Source organism: Ochotona curzoniae, unplaced genomic scaffold (genome assembly GCF_017591425.1).
Source record: "Ochotona curzoniae isolate NIBS_2020 unplaced genomic scaffold, NIBS_Ocur_1.0 scaffold_1852, whole genome shotgun sequence".
Classification (NCBI taxonomy): Eukaryota; Metazoa; Chordata; class Mammalia; order Lagomorpha; family Ochotonidae; genus Ochotona; species Ochotona curzoniae.
Genome location: NW_024467087.1, coordinates 25,862,597 through 25,871,577, shown reverse-complemented (window position 1 = coordinate 25,871,577; position 8,981 = coordinate 25,862,597). Strand labels below are relative to the sequence as shown.

The window sequence follows — 8,981 nt, the reverse complement described above, 5'->3', positions numbered from 1 at the left end:
CAGGCACCAGGAATCCGCCAGCCTTCCCTGCCGCAGTAAAGTTCCCATCACTCTGGGCTGCCCATCCCCGCGCCTATTCTCCCAGCTCCCCACCCAGCTGAAGTGACAGGCAAGCCGTCCAATCCCCTTGCTGGTTCCCAGGGCCGACTGCTAGCACCACCGGAGCCAATGGCGGCGGCTGAGGGGCGGAGGGGGCTGGAAGGAGGGGAGGGAACGCTGGCTTACAGCCGCAGTAGAAAAGATTCCAAGGAGCAGAAGTTGTCTGAGCGCGCCGGTCGGAGGCTGTCGGGCCAGACGGAAGAGTCTGCGACTTCACGTAAGTGCTTTGCAGCCACTGGCGGGTACAAGGAAAGCGGGACTGCTGGGCGTGGGCAGGACTGGGTCCGAGAGAAGAGCATCTCTGGGAACCTCAGCAGGAACGTGTCTCGCCCAGGGGTGGGGGAGTCGAAGAGAGAACGAGCAGAGAACTTTAAGTGGAACCCTTGGACTCCCAAGGTGTCCTTCTCAACCAGGATGGGTAGCAGATACAGGGCTCCCCACCACCAACCCGCCGCAAACAGGTTTTCTGCTCCCTAGGATGTAACTGGGGCTTTCTCGACAGTTGCTCTTAACTTGTCAGCCTTGGGCTGGAGTCCTTGAAGCCCAAATTAGCTCCGGTCCTCTTCCGCAGCTGCGGAGCCCTAAAGTAGAAATCAAGCACCTAACTTCCCTTTGCTGTCCTTCCCAGCTACAGCCACCTCCTCCTTCTCCCCGCTTCCCCCCGCCCCTCCCGCCCGCCCAGAGTCAGGAAACAGGGAGCGCGCAGTCCGCCGAGGGTAGCCTGGCGCGCTCACACCGACCCCTGGGGTCTGCGAGGGGCTGGGGTGCCATGGCCGCTGGGAGGAACCGGGGTCAGGTAGCCTGTCCGCCACCGCCTTCCCTCTCTGGCCACTACCCCGGGCGTCAGCTCGCCTCGCGTCTCCGTATGAGTAAGCACTTTTTGCTTTCAGTAGCAGAACATCCCCGGGCCAGTAGGGCAGTACCTTTCCGTTCGCTCGCCGTCAGCAGGCAGGGTGTCTGCTCCCTTTTCGGCACTCCGGGCTCTCTCGCAGGCGGAAACCCGGGAGCCGCTCGGAGCTCCCCGGGAGGCAGAGCCGCCAGGGCGGTGGGCTGGCCGGGGTAATATCACCCTTTCTCGACACAGCTGCACTGGCCCCTGTTTACTTTTCCCTCGCCCAGAGTACTTAAAGCATTCTAATGAGCGGCCAGGGGGCCGCCAACCACCCCCGCCCTGGCCGCTGGCCAGTCCCCAAGTTGTGCCGCCGTCGCTCCTGTGTGCTGGCGGCTCCAACCGCCCAGCTCCAAGGCGGGAGACGATCCCACCCCGGAGGTGGAGTGGGCTTGGTACCCCGGAGGTGGAGTGGGCTTACCACGCTGCGTGCTACTTAACTAATCTACACAACTTCTCCAGAGGTGCAGGGAATTGAGCTTGGAACTAAGCAGGTTGGAGAGCCTAGCTGCTTAGGGTCAAGCAGGAGAGATGTTGGAGGGTGCATGGTCTGTAGTATAGAATGGGGCGAAAGCAAGCCTTCTTGGTCATAGGAGGTAGGAAAACGAAATGAAAACCTGCTGTGGAGTTCACCTTAATGCATAGCACTGTATTTGGGAGCCGGGGCTTAATCCTGGAGATGCAGTTACAGTGAATCCCTACTGAGTGGCCAAAGCCCCACACACAGGCCAATTGACATCACGTGGCTCAAGTCTGGGGTGCCCCATTTGGTAATGCTCAGATGACTTCTTTTCACTTTAAAACTGGAATGTAATGGCTAAGGCCCCTGTTCCCAAAACTGCTGCGACAAAATGGGGGATGGAGTGGGATGGGGGTGGGGTGGGGTGCGGATGTAACAAGCCTTGACACCAGGGAATTTTGCCTGGATTTGGATGAGGGGACAGGAAAGTGAATTTGTGGCTGGATTCAATCCAAAATAATAACAGAATCTCTTTTTCTTTTTGGTAAAAAATAAATGTTTGAAATACATTTGTGCTGGGACATGTTTTTCCCCAGATCTCCTATCCATCTCTTTAGACTTTTGATTTTCAAAAATATCTTACTAATTATGTTCTACATCTTTTTGCTCATATTCCATTTGGTTTCTAAAAGCTGAATTTTGAAGTCATATCCCATTAGATGTTATTAAAATAAGTGTCCATATTCCTTAGTCTTCATTGAACCATTATGTATACTAGACATCTACTTGAACTGGTGGATAACCTCCTGACCAAAATTAACCATCAGTTATTTGTGTTTTGGGACTAAGTTGGGTCAGGAATCTCACATAAAAACTGAACACTACGTTTTATAAATGGAGTTGGTTGGATTTTACCTGCTGATAGTCTGGTGAAATAAGAAACAACTTTCCCATATTGACCTGCACATACCCATGAGACCCAAGTTAAGGCTGCTGCCAGGAAAAATGTGGCGATTTTGCTATTCAGATGATATATTGCAGAGTATACAAACAGGCAAAGGAGTCTCTAATGTTGGCAGTTTAAAATATTTATTTACTTGCAAATATGAATCCAGTTGATGCGTATTCAACCTAGACAACAAATGGGACATGAGCTGTGAACAATGAAACTGAGACCATTTAAGAGATTTTGGTGTGATATTCTTTAGCCAAAAATCCCTTATTTGCTCTAGCAACCTCTAAATGACTCCATTTTCTTGCTGTGCCATTGGTTTGTAGCCCTCAAAGCTAGAGCTTCCTTAAAACATGGAGTTCTGAGCCCCTAGGCTAGCCTTTTGGCATAGGTGAGCTAGAAGGGAATTGAAGCTGCACCTGAGTTACTGGAGTTCACTGGTAGATAGACCTCCCCCCTCTGGTGGTAGTGAAGTAATAAAATAATTTTAGATTGAAGTCTTGATAAATGTTTAACCTCAAAAAAGGGGAGGAGCACTATCTAACTAGGTCACAGTGATAGGAAGATAGATCTTTTTTAAATAGTAGTAAATCGTGCCAAAATCATCACTAGGCTTGTAGGCCACAACTTTTCATTGTCTTGGGATGCCTATTCAATGAAAACAACTCTCAGTATTGTTGAATTAGTTTTTAGTAGGATGAGCGAAGGAATCCAAATTTTTACTAAAACTAACAGGCTGTGAATGCGATTAATAATTTCTGCTGTTTGATTTAGCCAAATATCAACCCCTTTGGTTAAGTATGCATAGGGCATACTTAATATATTCAAGATTGGAGTCCAAACTCTCTAGTCCAATGTTATTGAGGTTCAATTGCAAAAAATGATGAGGCTTATGACATTTTGTGTTAACAAATTAATTAGAACAAGTGAGGAATAATTTGGGGTGAATTTAAGTCTCCAAGCAGTTGTATGCACGTTAGATTTGACTGTGACTGTTTATATTGGCAGAATATTGATATCCAGGGCACTATCCGAAACCTGATGAAATTTGGCTCGTAGGCAAACAGTATGACTGTTAATGAAAAGACCATGATGTTTAAGTAATAAAATGATACTTTTTGGTAAAACCAACATACACTCTGCTTGCCAATTTGTCATATTCTGTTTTAGACATCATTTCTACTTGGCTTTCACGGACAAAACACTGATGGATTTACTGTTTTGATAGACCTGATATAATCTAGGTGGAGTGTGTGTGTGTGTGTGTGTGTGTGTGTGTGCGCCAAACTGGTGCTTGTTTGGTACAAATTACAAAGTAGCTGAAATAAAATAAATCTGAAAATGAACATCTAAACGCATGACAACTTGGGTATCTGTTTTTAGAATAATTTCACACATGATACTTTTTATTTTAGTGAAAAATTACCTAGAGCAAAATTTTTTAATCTGTGAAAATAATAAGAGTATAGAAGAAAACAGCTGGATCATGTTTTGAATCTGCATAATTTATCTTGGAGAGTGACATGCTATATAATGTCTGTTCTATGTTTTAGAGATTTCAAAAGCTTTTGGGGAGCTACAATGTTGGAAATTTTTTTACATGCCGGTGATCACAACCAATTCTTTTTAGTTATGAGGGAGTTTGGGTTAGAGTTACAGAAACTATCTGATGAAGAAATAGTCTTAGGAGAAGGTCTGGTCAGACTTGAGCTGACTCAGATAATGGGAGGTGAAACAACTTTGAAAGATTCACAATAAATTTGATGTAGAATTTTGTCTTCTTAGCACTTAAAATGGTAATATTAGTGAGTCTAAACTATTTTAGGAATGAATAAGCATTGAGGTTGTCTGAAAATGAAGATACAGAGGGGTCAAGTATGTAGGACTTTGTCTCAGAAGAATGAGATTCTAGATGCTTTGCTACTGACTAATAGTTTGACGGATAGATTGACTTGATAATTATTGACAACTAACATTGAGGACCTATGTGCTAAACATCATACATTTTCTCATTTTACGAAATGAGGTTATGGATCAAGATTTTAGAATACTGGCATTTATTTCAAATATTTACAAGCTGGTTTATTTCAGTTTTATGAGAATCTATCAGTGTATTTTGCTAAATTTTGATAAAGTTATGTTCAACCAAGTAAAGCACCTTGCTAACAAATAGCTAACTAGTCAGGAATCATCAGTAATTTATTCCATAACTAATGTGATTCTTTTTAAAACATTTTTTTAAAAAAGATTTATTGGAAAGATAGATCTACAGAAACAGACAGATCTTCCGTCTGCTGGTTCACTCCCCACGTGGCCGCATAGGCCACAGTTGAGTGGATCTGATCCGAAGCCAGGAGCCAGGAGCTTCTTGCAGGTCTACCAGGCCACAAGCACTGAGCAGGATAGGAAGTAAAACAGCCAGGATACGAACATGTGATTCTATGGGATCCCAGTGCATGCAAGGCAAGGATATAGCCATTAGACTATCGTATCGAGCCTAATATAGCTCTTTAAAATATGTATATACCATTTATATCATTCATTGACCAGGATTTTTGCTGTGTTAGGCCCAATAGTTTTATAGTATGAGAAAACTTAAGTTTTGTTGAAAGTTTACCAATGTGTTTGATAATAAGGAGTTAGTACTGTTGGTTGGAGAAAGACATTGAGCATGGAATCCAGAGTCTTTTTAGTCCTCTGTAATCTGGACAGATAAGTTATTTTAAGGAAAACATTACTCTTTCCAATCTTTAAGGCTGAATGAGCTATGCAAAGCTTTGATTCTTCCATGGGCAAGTGCTATGTACATTCAACATACTGTAGTCATGTATCATAGAAACACTATGGCTTTTAGGAGATTTCACAGAAATAATAGAATTCGCATCACTTAAGTCTTGCTATGTTTTACTTGTCTGTGAATGTTCTCAAGCTAGCCTATTTTTACAAGGAAAGGAGACACAAAGCCATATGTAGTATGAAGGAATGGATAATAAAAAATAAACACCTACATATGATACTTTTTTATATTTCATCCCTCTGATATTGTTCAAAGGAACCTGTTAAGGGCCATTCATGCAATGACTTTTTTTTTCTCTTTTTAAAAAACTGCTGAATATTTTAATCTTCATTGATAGTTTTATAGTTTCATTCTTAGTTTGTGATTGCTTGTAATAGGGGGTTTTATGTAAAAGTGTTCACAAAAAATTGAGTGTTTATCCTCACCTTTGCATTCCAAAGGAGGACTTTGTTCAGTTATGGAAAAGTGTGTAATGGAGACCATCTATATATTCCGGTACCCTACCATCAGTAACATACAAAGCTTGTGAGTGTATGTAGTTCCTCACTTGACACTTCCCAGATAAATTTCAGCTCTCATCCCCACAACTGTTAACTTGTAATTAATTTTCTTTTTTAATAAGATTTATTTTGTTTGTTTGAAAGGCAGTTAGAGATCTTCATCCACTGCTTCACTCCCCAAATGGCTGGAATGACTGGCATTGGGCCAGCTTGAAGCCAGGAGTGCCTTCTAAGTCTTTCACTTGAATGCAGGTGCCCACAGATATGGCTTATCTTCTGCTGCATTGCCAGGCCATTAGCAGGGATCTGGAACTGTTGCCACACAAAATGCTGGTGGCTTAACCTATTGCACCACAGTGCTTGCTCTGAAATTAATTTTTCATTTTATTCTCAGTTTGGGAATTGTATAATGTTTCTATAATCCAAGGTTTGAACTAGTATATTTTAAAATATTTTTGATTAAATTATGAGTAACATTTGTTAAGATATCATTGATAGTACTTACAATTAAATAAGCAGAAAAGTATGAGTTCAATGATTTTTTTTAATCTGGTATTAAATGACGAATTCTGAGAAGCAAGTTCATTTTGCTTCTAGAAATTTTCCCTTTGTAAGGTTTGTGATCTTATTTCTAATACCTCTGCTTTAAAAATTACATGACAAAATATTTTTTGTAATTTTAAAATGCATCAATTGTTATCTTTGTAACCCAATCCATTGAAAATGTAACTCTGAATCTCTTAAGCTATGATAGAAACATGAGTGTATTTAAAACTACATAAGATATGTAGGTATATCATTTTATATGATATAAATAAAATTTTTCTATGAAATAATTTGTTAGGATAATATAATAGTTTTAAATAGTGATATCATAGAGTACTACATTGTTTTCTCTACATAATGTTGTGTCTAGATTTACACTCTACTGTTGAAACTAATACTTTCACACACAAATGTAATTTTAAAGCTTTTTCTTTTTATATCTTAATGTGCTTATGTGTTCCTATTTTAAATACTTCTTTGTTTTTTTATATTTTGGGGTTTGTATTTTAGATTAGAATTATCAATATAAGTTGCAAAGTACTCAAAAGTGAAAATGACATGTTTCTGGGGAACATCTTATTGCTGAAGTATTCAAATTATATGAAATAATCCATCTACAGGTAAAGTATCTTAAGTAGTGCATACTTAAGATATTTTTAATCATTTTGCTTTGGGTTAGAAATATAACATCAGTGGCAGCCAGTGTAGTAAAGTAGCAGGCTAATCCTCCACCTGTGGTGCTGGCATCCTACATGGGTACCAGTTCATGTCCTGCTGCTCCAGTTCCAACCAGCTCCCTATGTATTGGCCTGGGAAAGCAGCAGAGGATAGCTCAAGTCCGTGATCCCCCGTACTCACATGGGAGACCCAGAAAAATGTCCTGGCTTTGGATGGACCCATCTCTGTCCATTGCAAACATTTGGGAAGTGAACCATCAGATAGAAGATATCTCTAGGAATGACTTTCAAGTAAAATAAATAAATCTAAAAGAAAATATGAGTGTAGAAATTAGAAGAAAATCTATTATAATGAAGAAAGATATGGGGTCCATGTAGTGGCTTCTCAGGTAAATCTTCTGTCCCTGAAGTACAAGTATGCCATATTGGTCCTTGTTTGTGTGCTGGATGCTCTACTTCCAATTCAGCTCCGTGCTAATGTGGCAGGGAAAGCAAGGGATGATGGCTAGAGTGGCCTTGCAACCCACTTGGGAGACCCAGCTCCTGGGAGAAAGCGGCTGGAGTGAACCAGCAGCTGGGAGATCTCCATCTCTCACTTTCTGTCATTCTTTCAAACATTTTTTCAAATGAAGAAAATAAAAAAACTACTCAATTATACCACCAACTTATATTTATCTGTTGCTTATACAGATATAAAGTAAAACATTTTTAAAAATTGATTCCAATTTTGTTCAATTAAATTTGCTGAGATTTTAAATAATGGATGTTTCATTATTTCACTAGTTATTAATTATTGGTCATTGAAGTTTTTCTACATGTTATAGTTAATATTTTAGTGAAAATCCTTGTGCTAAAATAATTTTACAACTCAATAATTATTGGAAAAGAAATTGCCAGAATTATTTTAAAGATGAATTCCTCTGACAAATCTCTGAACATCAAAGATTAACTTAAACAAGAGTTTAAGTTCATATAGTGTATTATCTTATTCTGACTCTAAACTGAATCTGATTTAGGTAAAGTGTGTCTTGCAAATATTTTGGTTTCCTCTGATCTAGTTAGCAGGTATAAAGCAGGAAGACGTAGAATGCCATAGGGTACACAATCATAGGAAGTTCTGATTTTTGGAAACTGAATTTTAATGGGAAAGGGAAAATAAATTTGTTTTTAATTAGTCTTTATATTGTGTGTTGCTGTAAAACTCGAGTCAAGTATTCACAATTTATGTCCATAAATATTTGGTATCCTAAGAAAAATTAAAATCCTGTAGTTCATTAAATGACTGTTTTATCTCAGTCTGTTGGTCTCTCACTTTGCTGACACTCATCAAACTCTAGTTGAAGTCAAGTTTTCTGTTTCTTTCAGGCTACTGAAACCATAAATACTGATATATTGTTAAAAAGAAAGAAAGAAAAAAGTTCTGATGCTTTGCCTTATCCCAAGCTGCTTCAAAGGACCCTTCCGTGGTATTTCTCTCCTTTCTCTAATTCTCCAATGTCATTGAGGACACTCTGGTGGCCTAGAAGCCATTTGGAAGCATTGTATAATCCAACAGCACATTCTCACCACCTTCCTATTCTCAGAGGAATCATGTACACACTGTTTTATAGAATCATTTTTAACATGTGAGTTCCAATGGCCTTGCCATTATTTTAAAGATTTATTTTTATTATTTTTTTATTGGAAAGGCAGATATACAGAGAGGAGAGACAGAGAGGAAGATCTTCCATCCGATGATTCACTCCCCAAGTGAGCGCAATGGGCCAATGCTATGCCGATCCAAAGCCAGGAGCCTCTTCTGGGTCTCCCACGCGGGTGCAGGGTCCCAAAGCTTTGGGCTGTCCTAGACTGCTTTCCTGAGCCACAGGCAGGGAGCTGGAAGGGAAGCGGGGCAGCCGGGATAGAACCGGCACCCATATTGGATCCTGGGCGTGCAAGGCGAGGACCTTAACCACTTGCGCCACTGTGCCGGGCCCGCCATTTTTTTTTTAAAAGTGTTCATTTCTTTTAGTACTTTTTATAAGATTTATTTATTTATTTGAAAGACAAAGTTCACAGAGA

At 40.4% G+C, this 8,981-nt stretch overlaps 1 protein-coding gene across 2 annotated transcripts in view; it reads left to right on the top strand.

Annotated features, from left to right (window-relative positions):
- Positions 1-202: 202 nt before the first annotated feature.
- Positions 203-8,981, top strand: part of PLS3 (plastin 3) — an 88,270-nt gene continuing 79,491 nt past the window's right edge. The window contains exon 1 of one of the 2 annotated variants that reach the window (XM_040999904.1): positions 203-316. The gene's annotated coding sequence lies outside the window, so the exon portion shown is untranslated. The remainder of the gene's footprint in view (positions 317-8,981) is intronic. The other variant, XM_040999902.1, reaches the window with a different exon arrangement.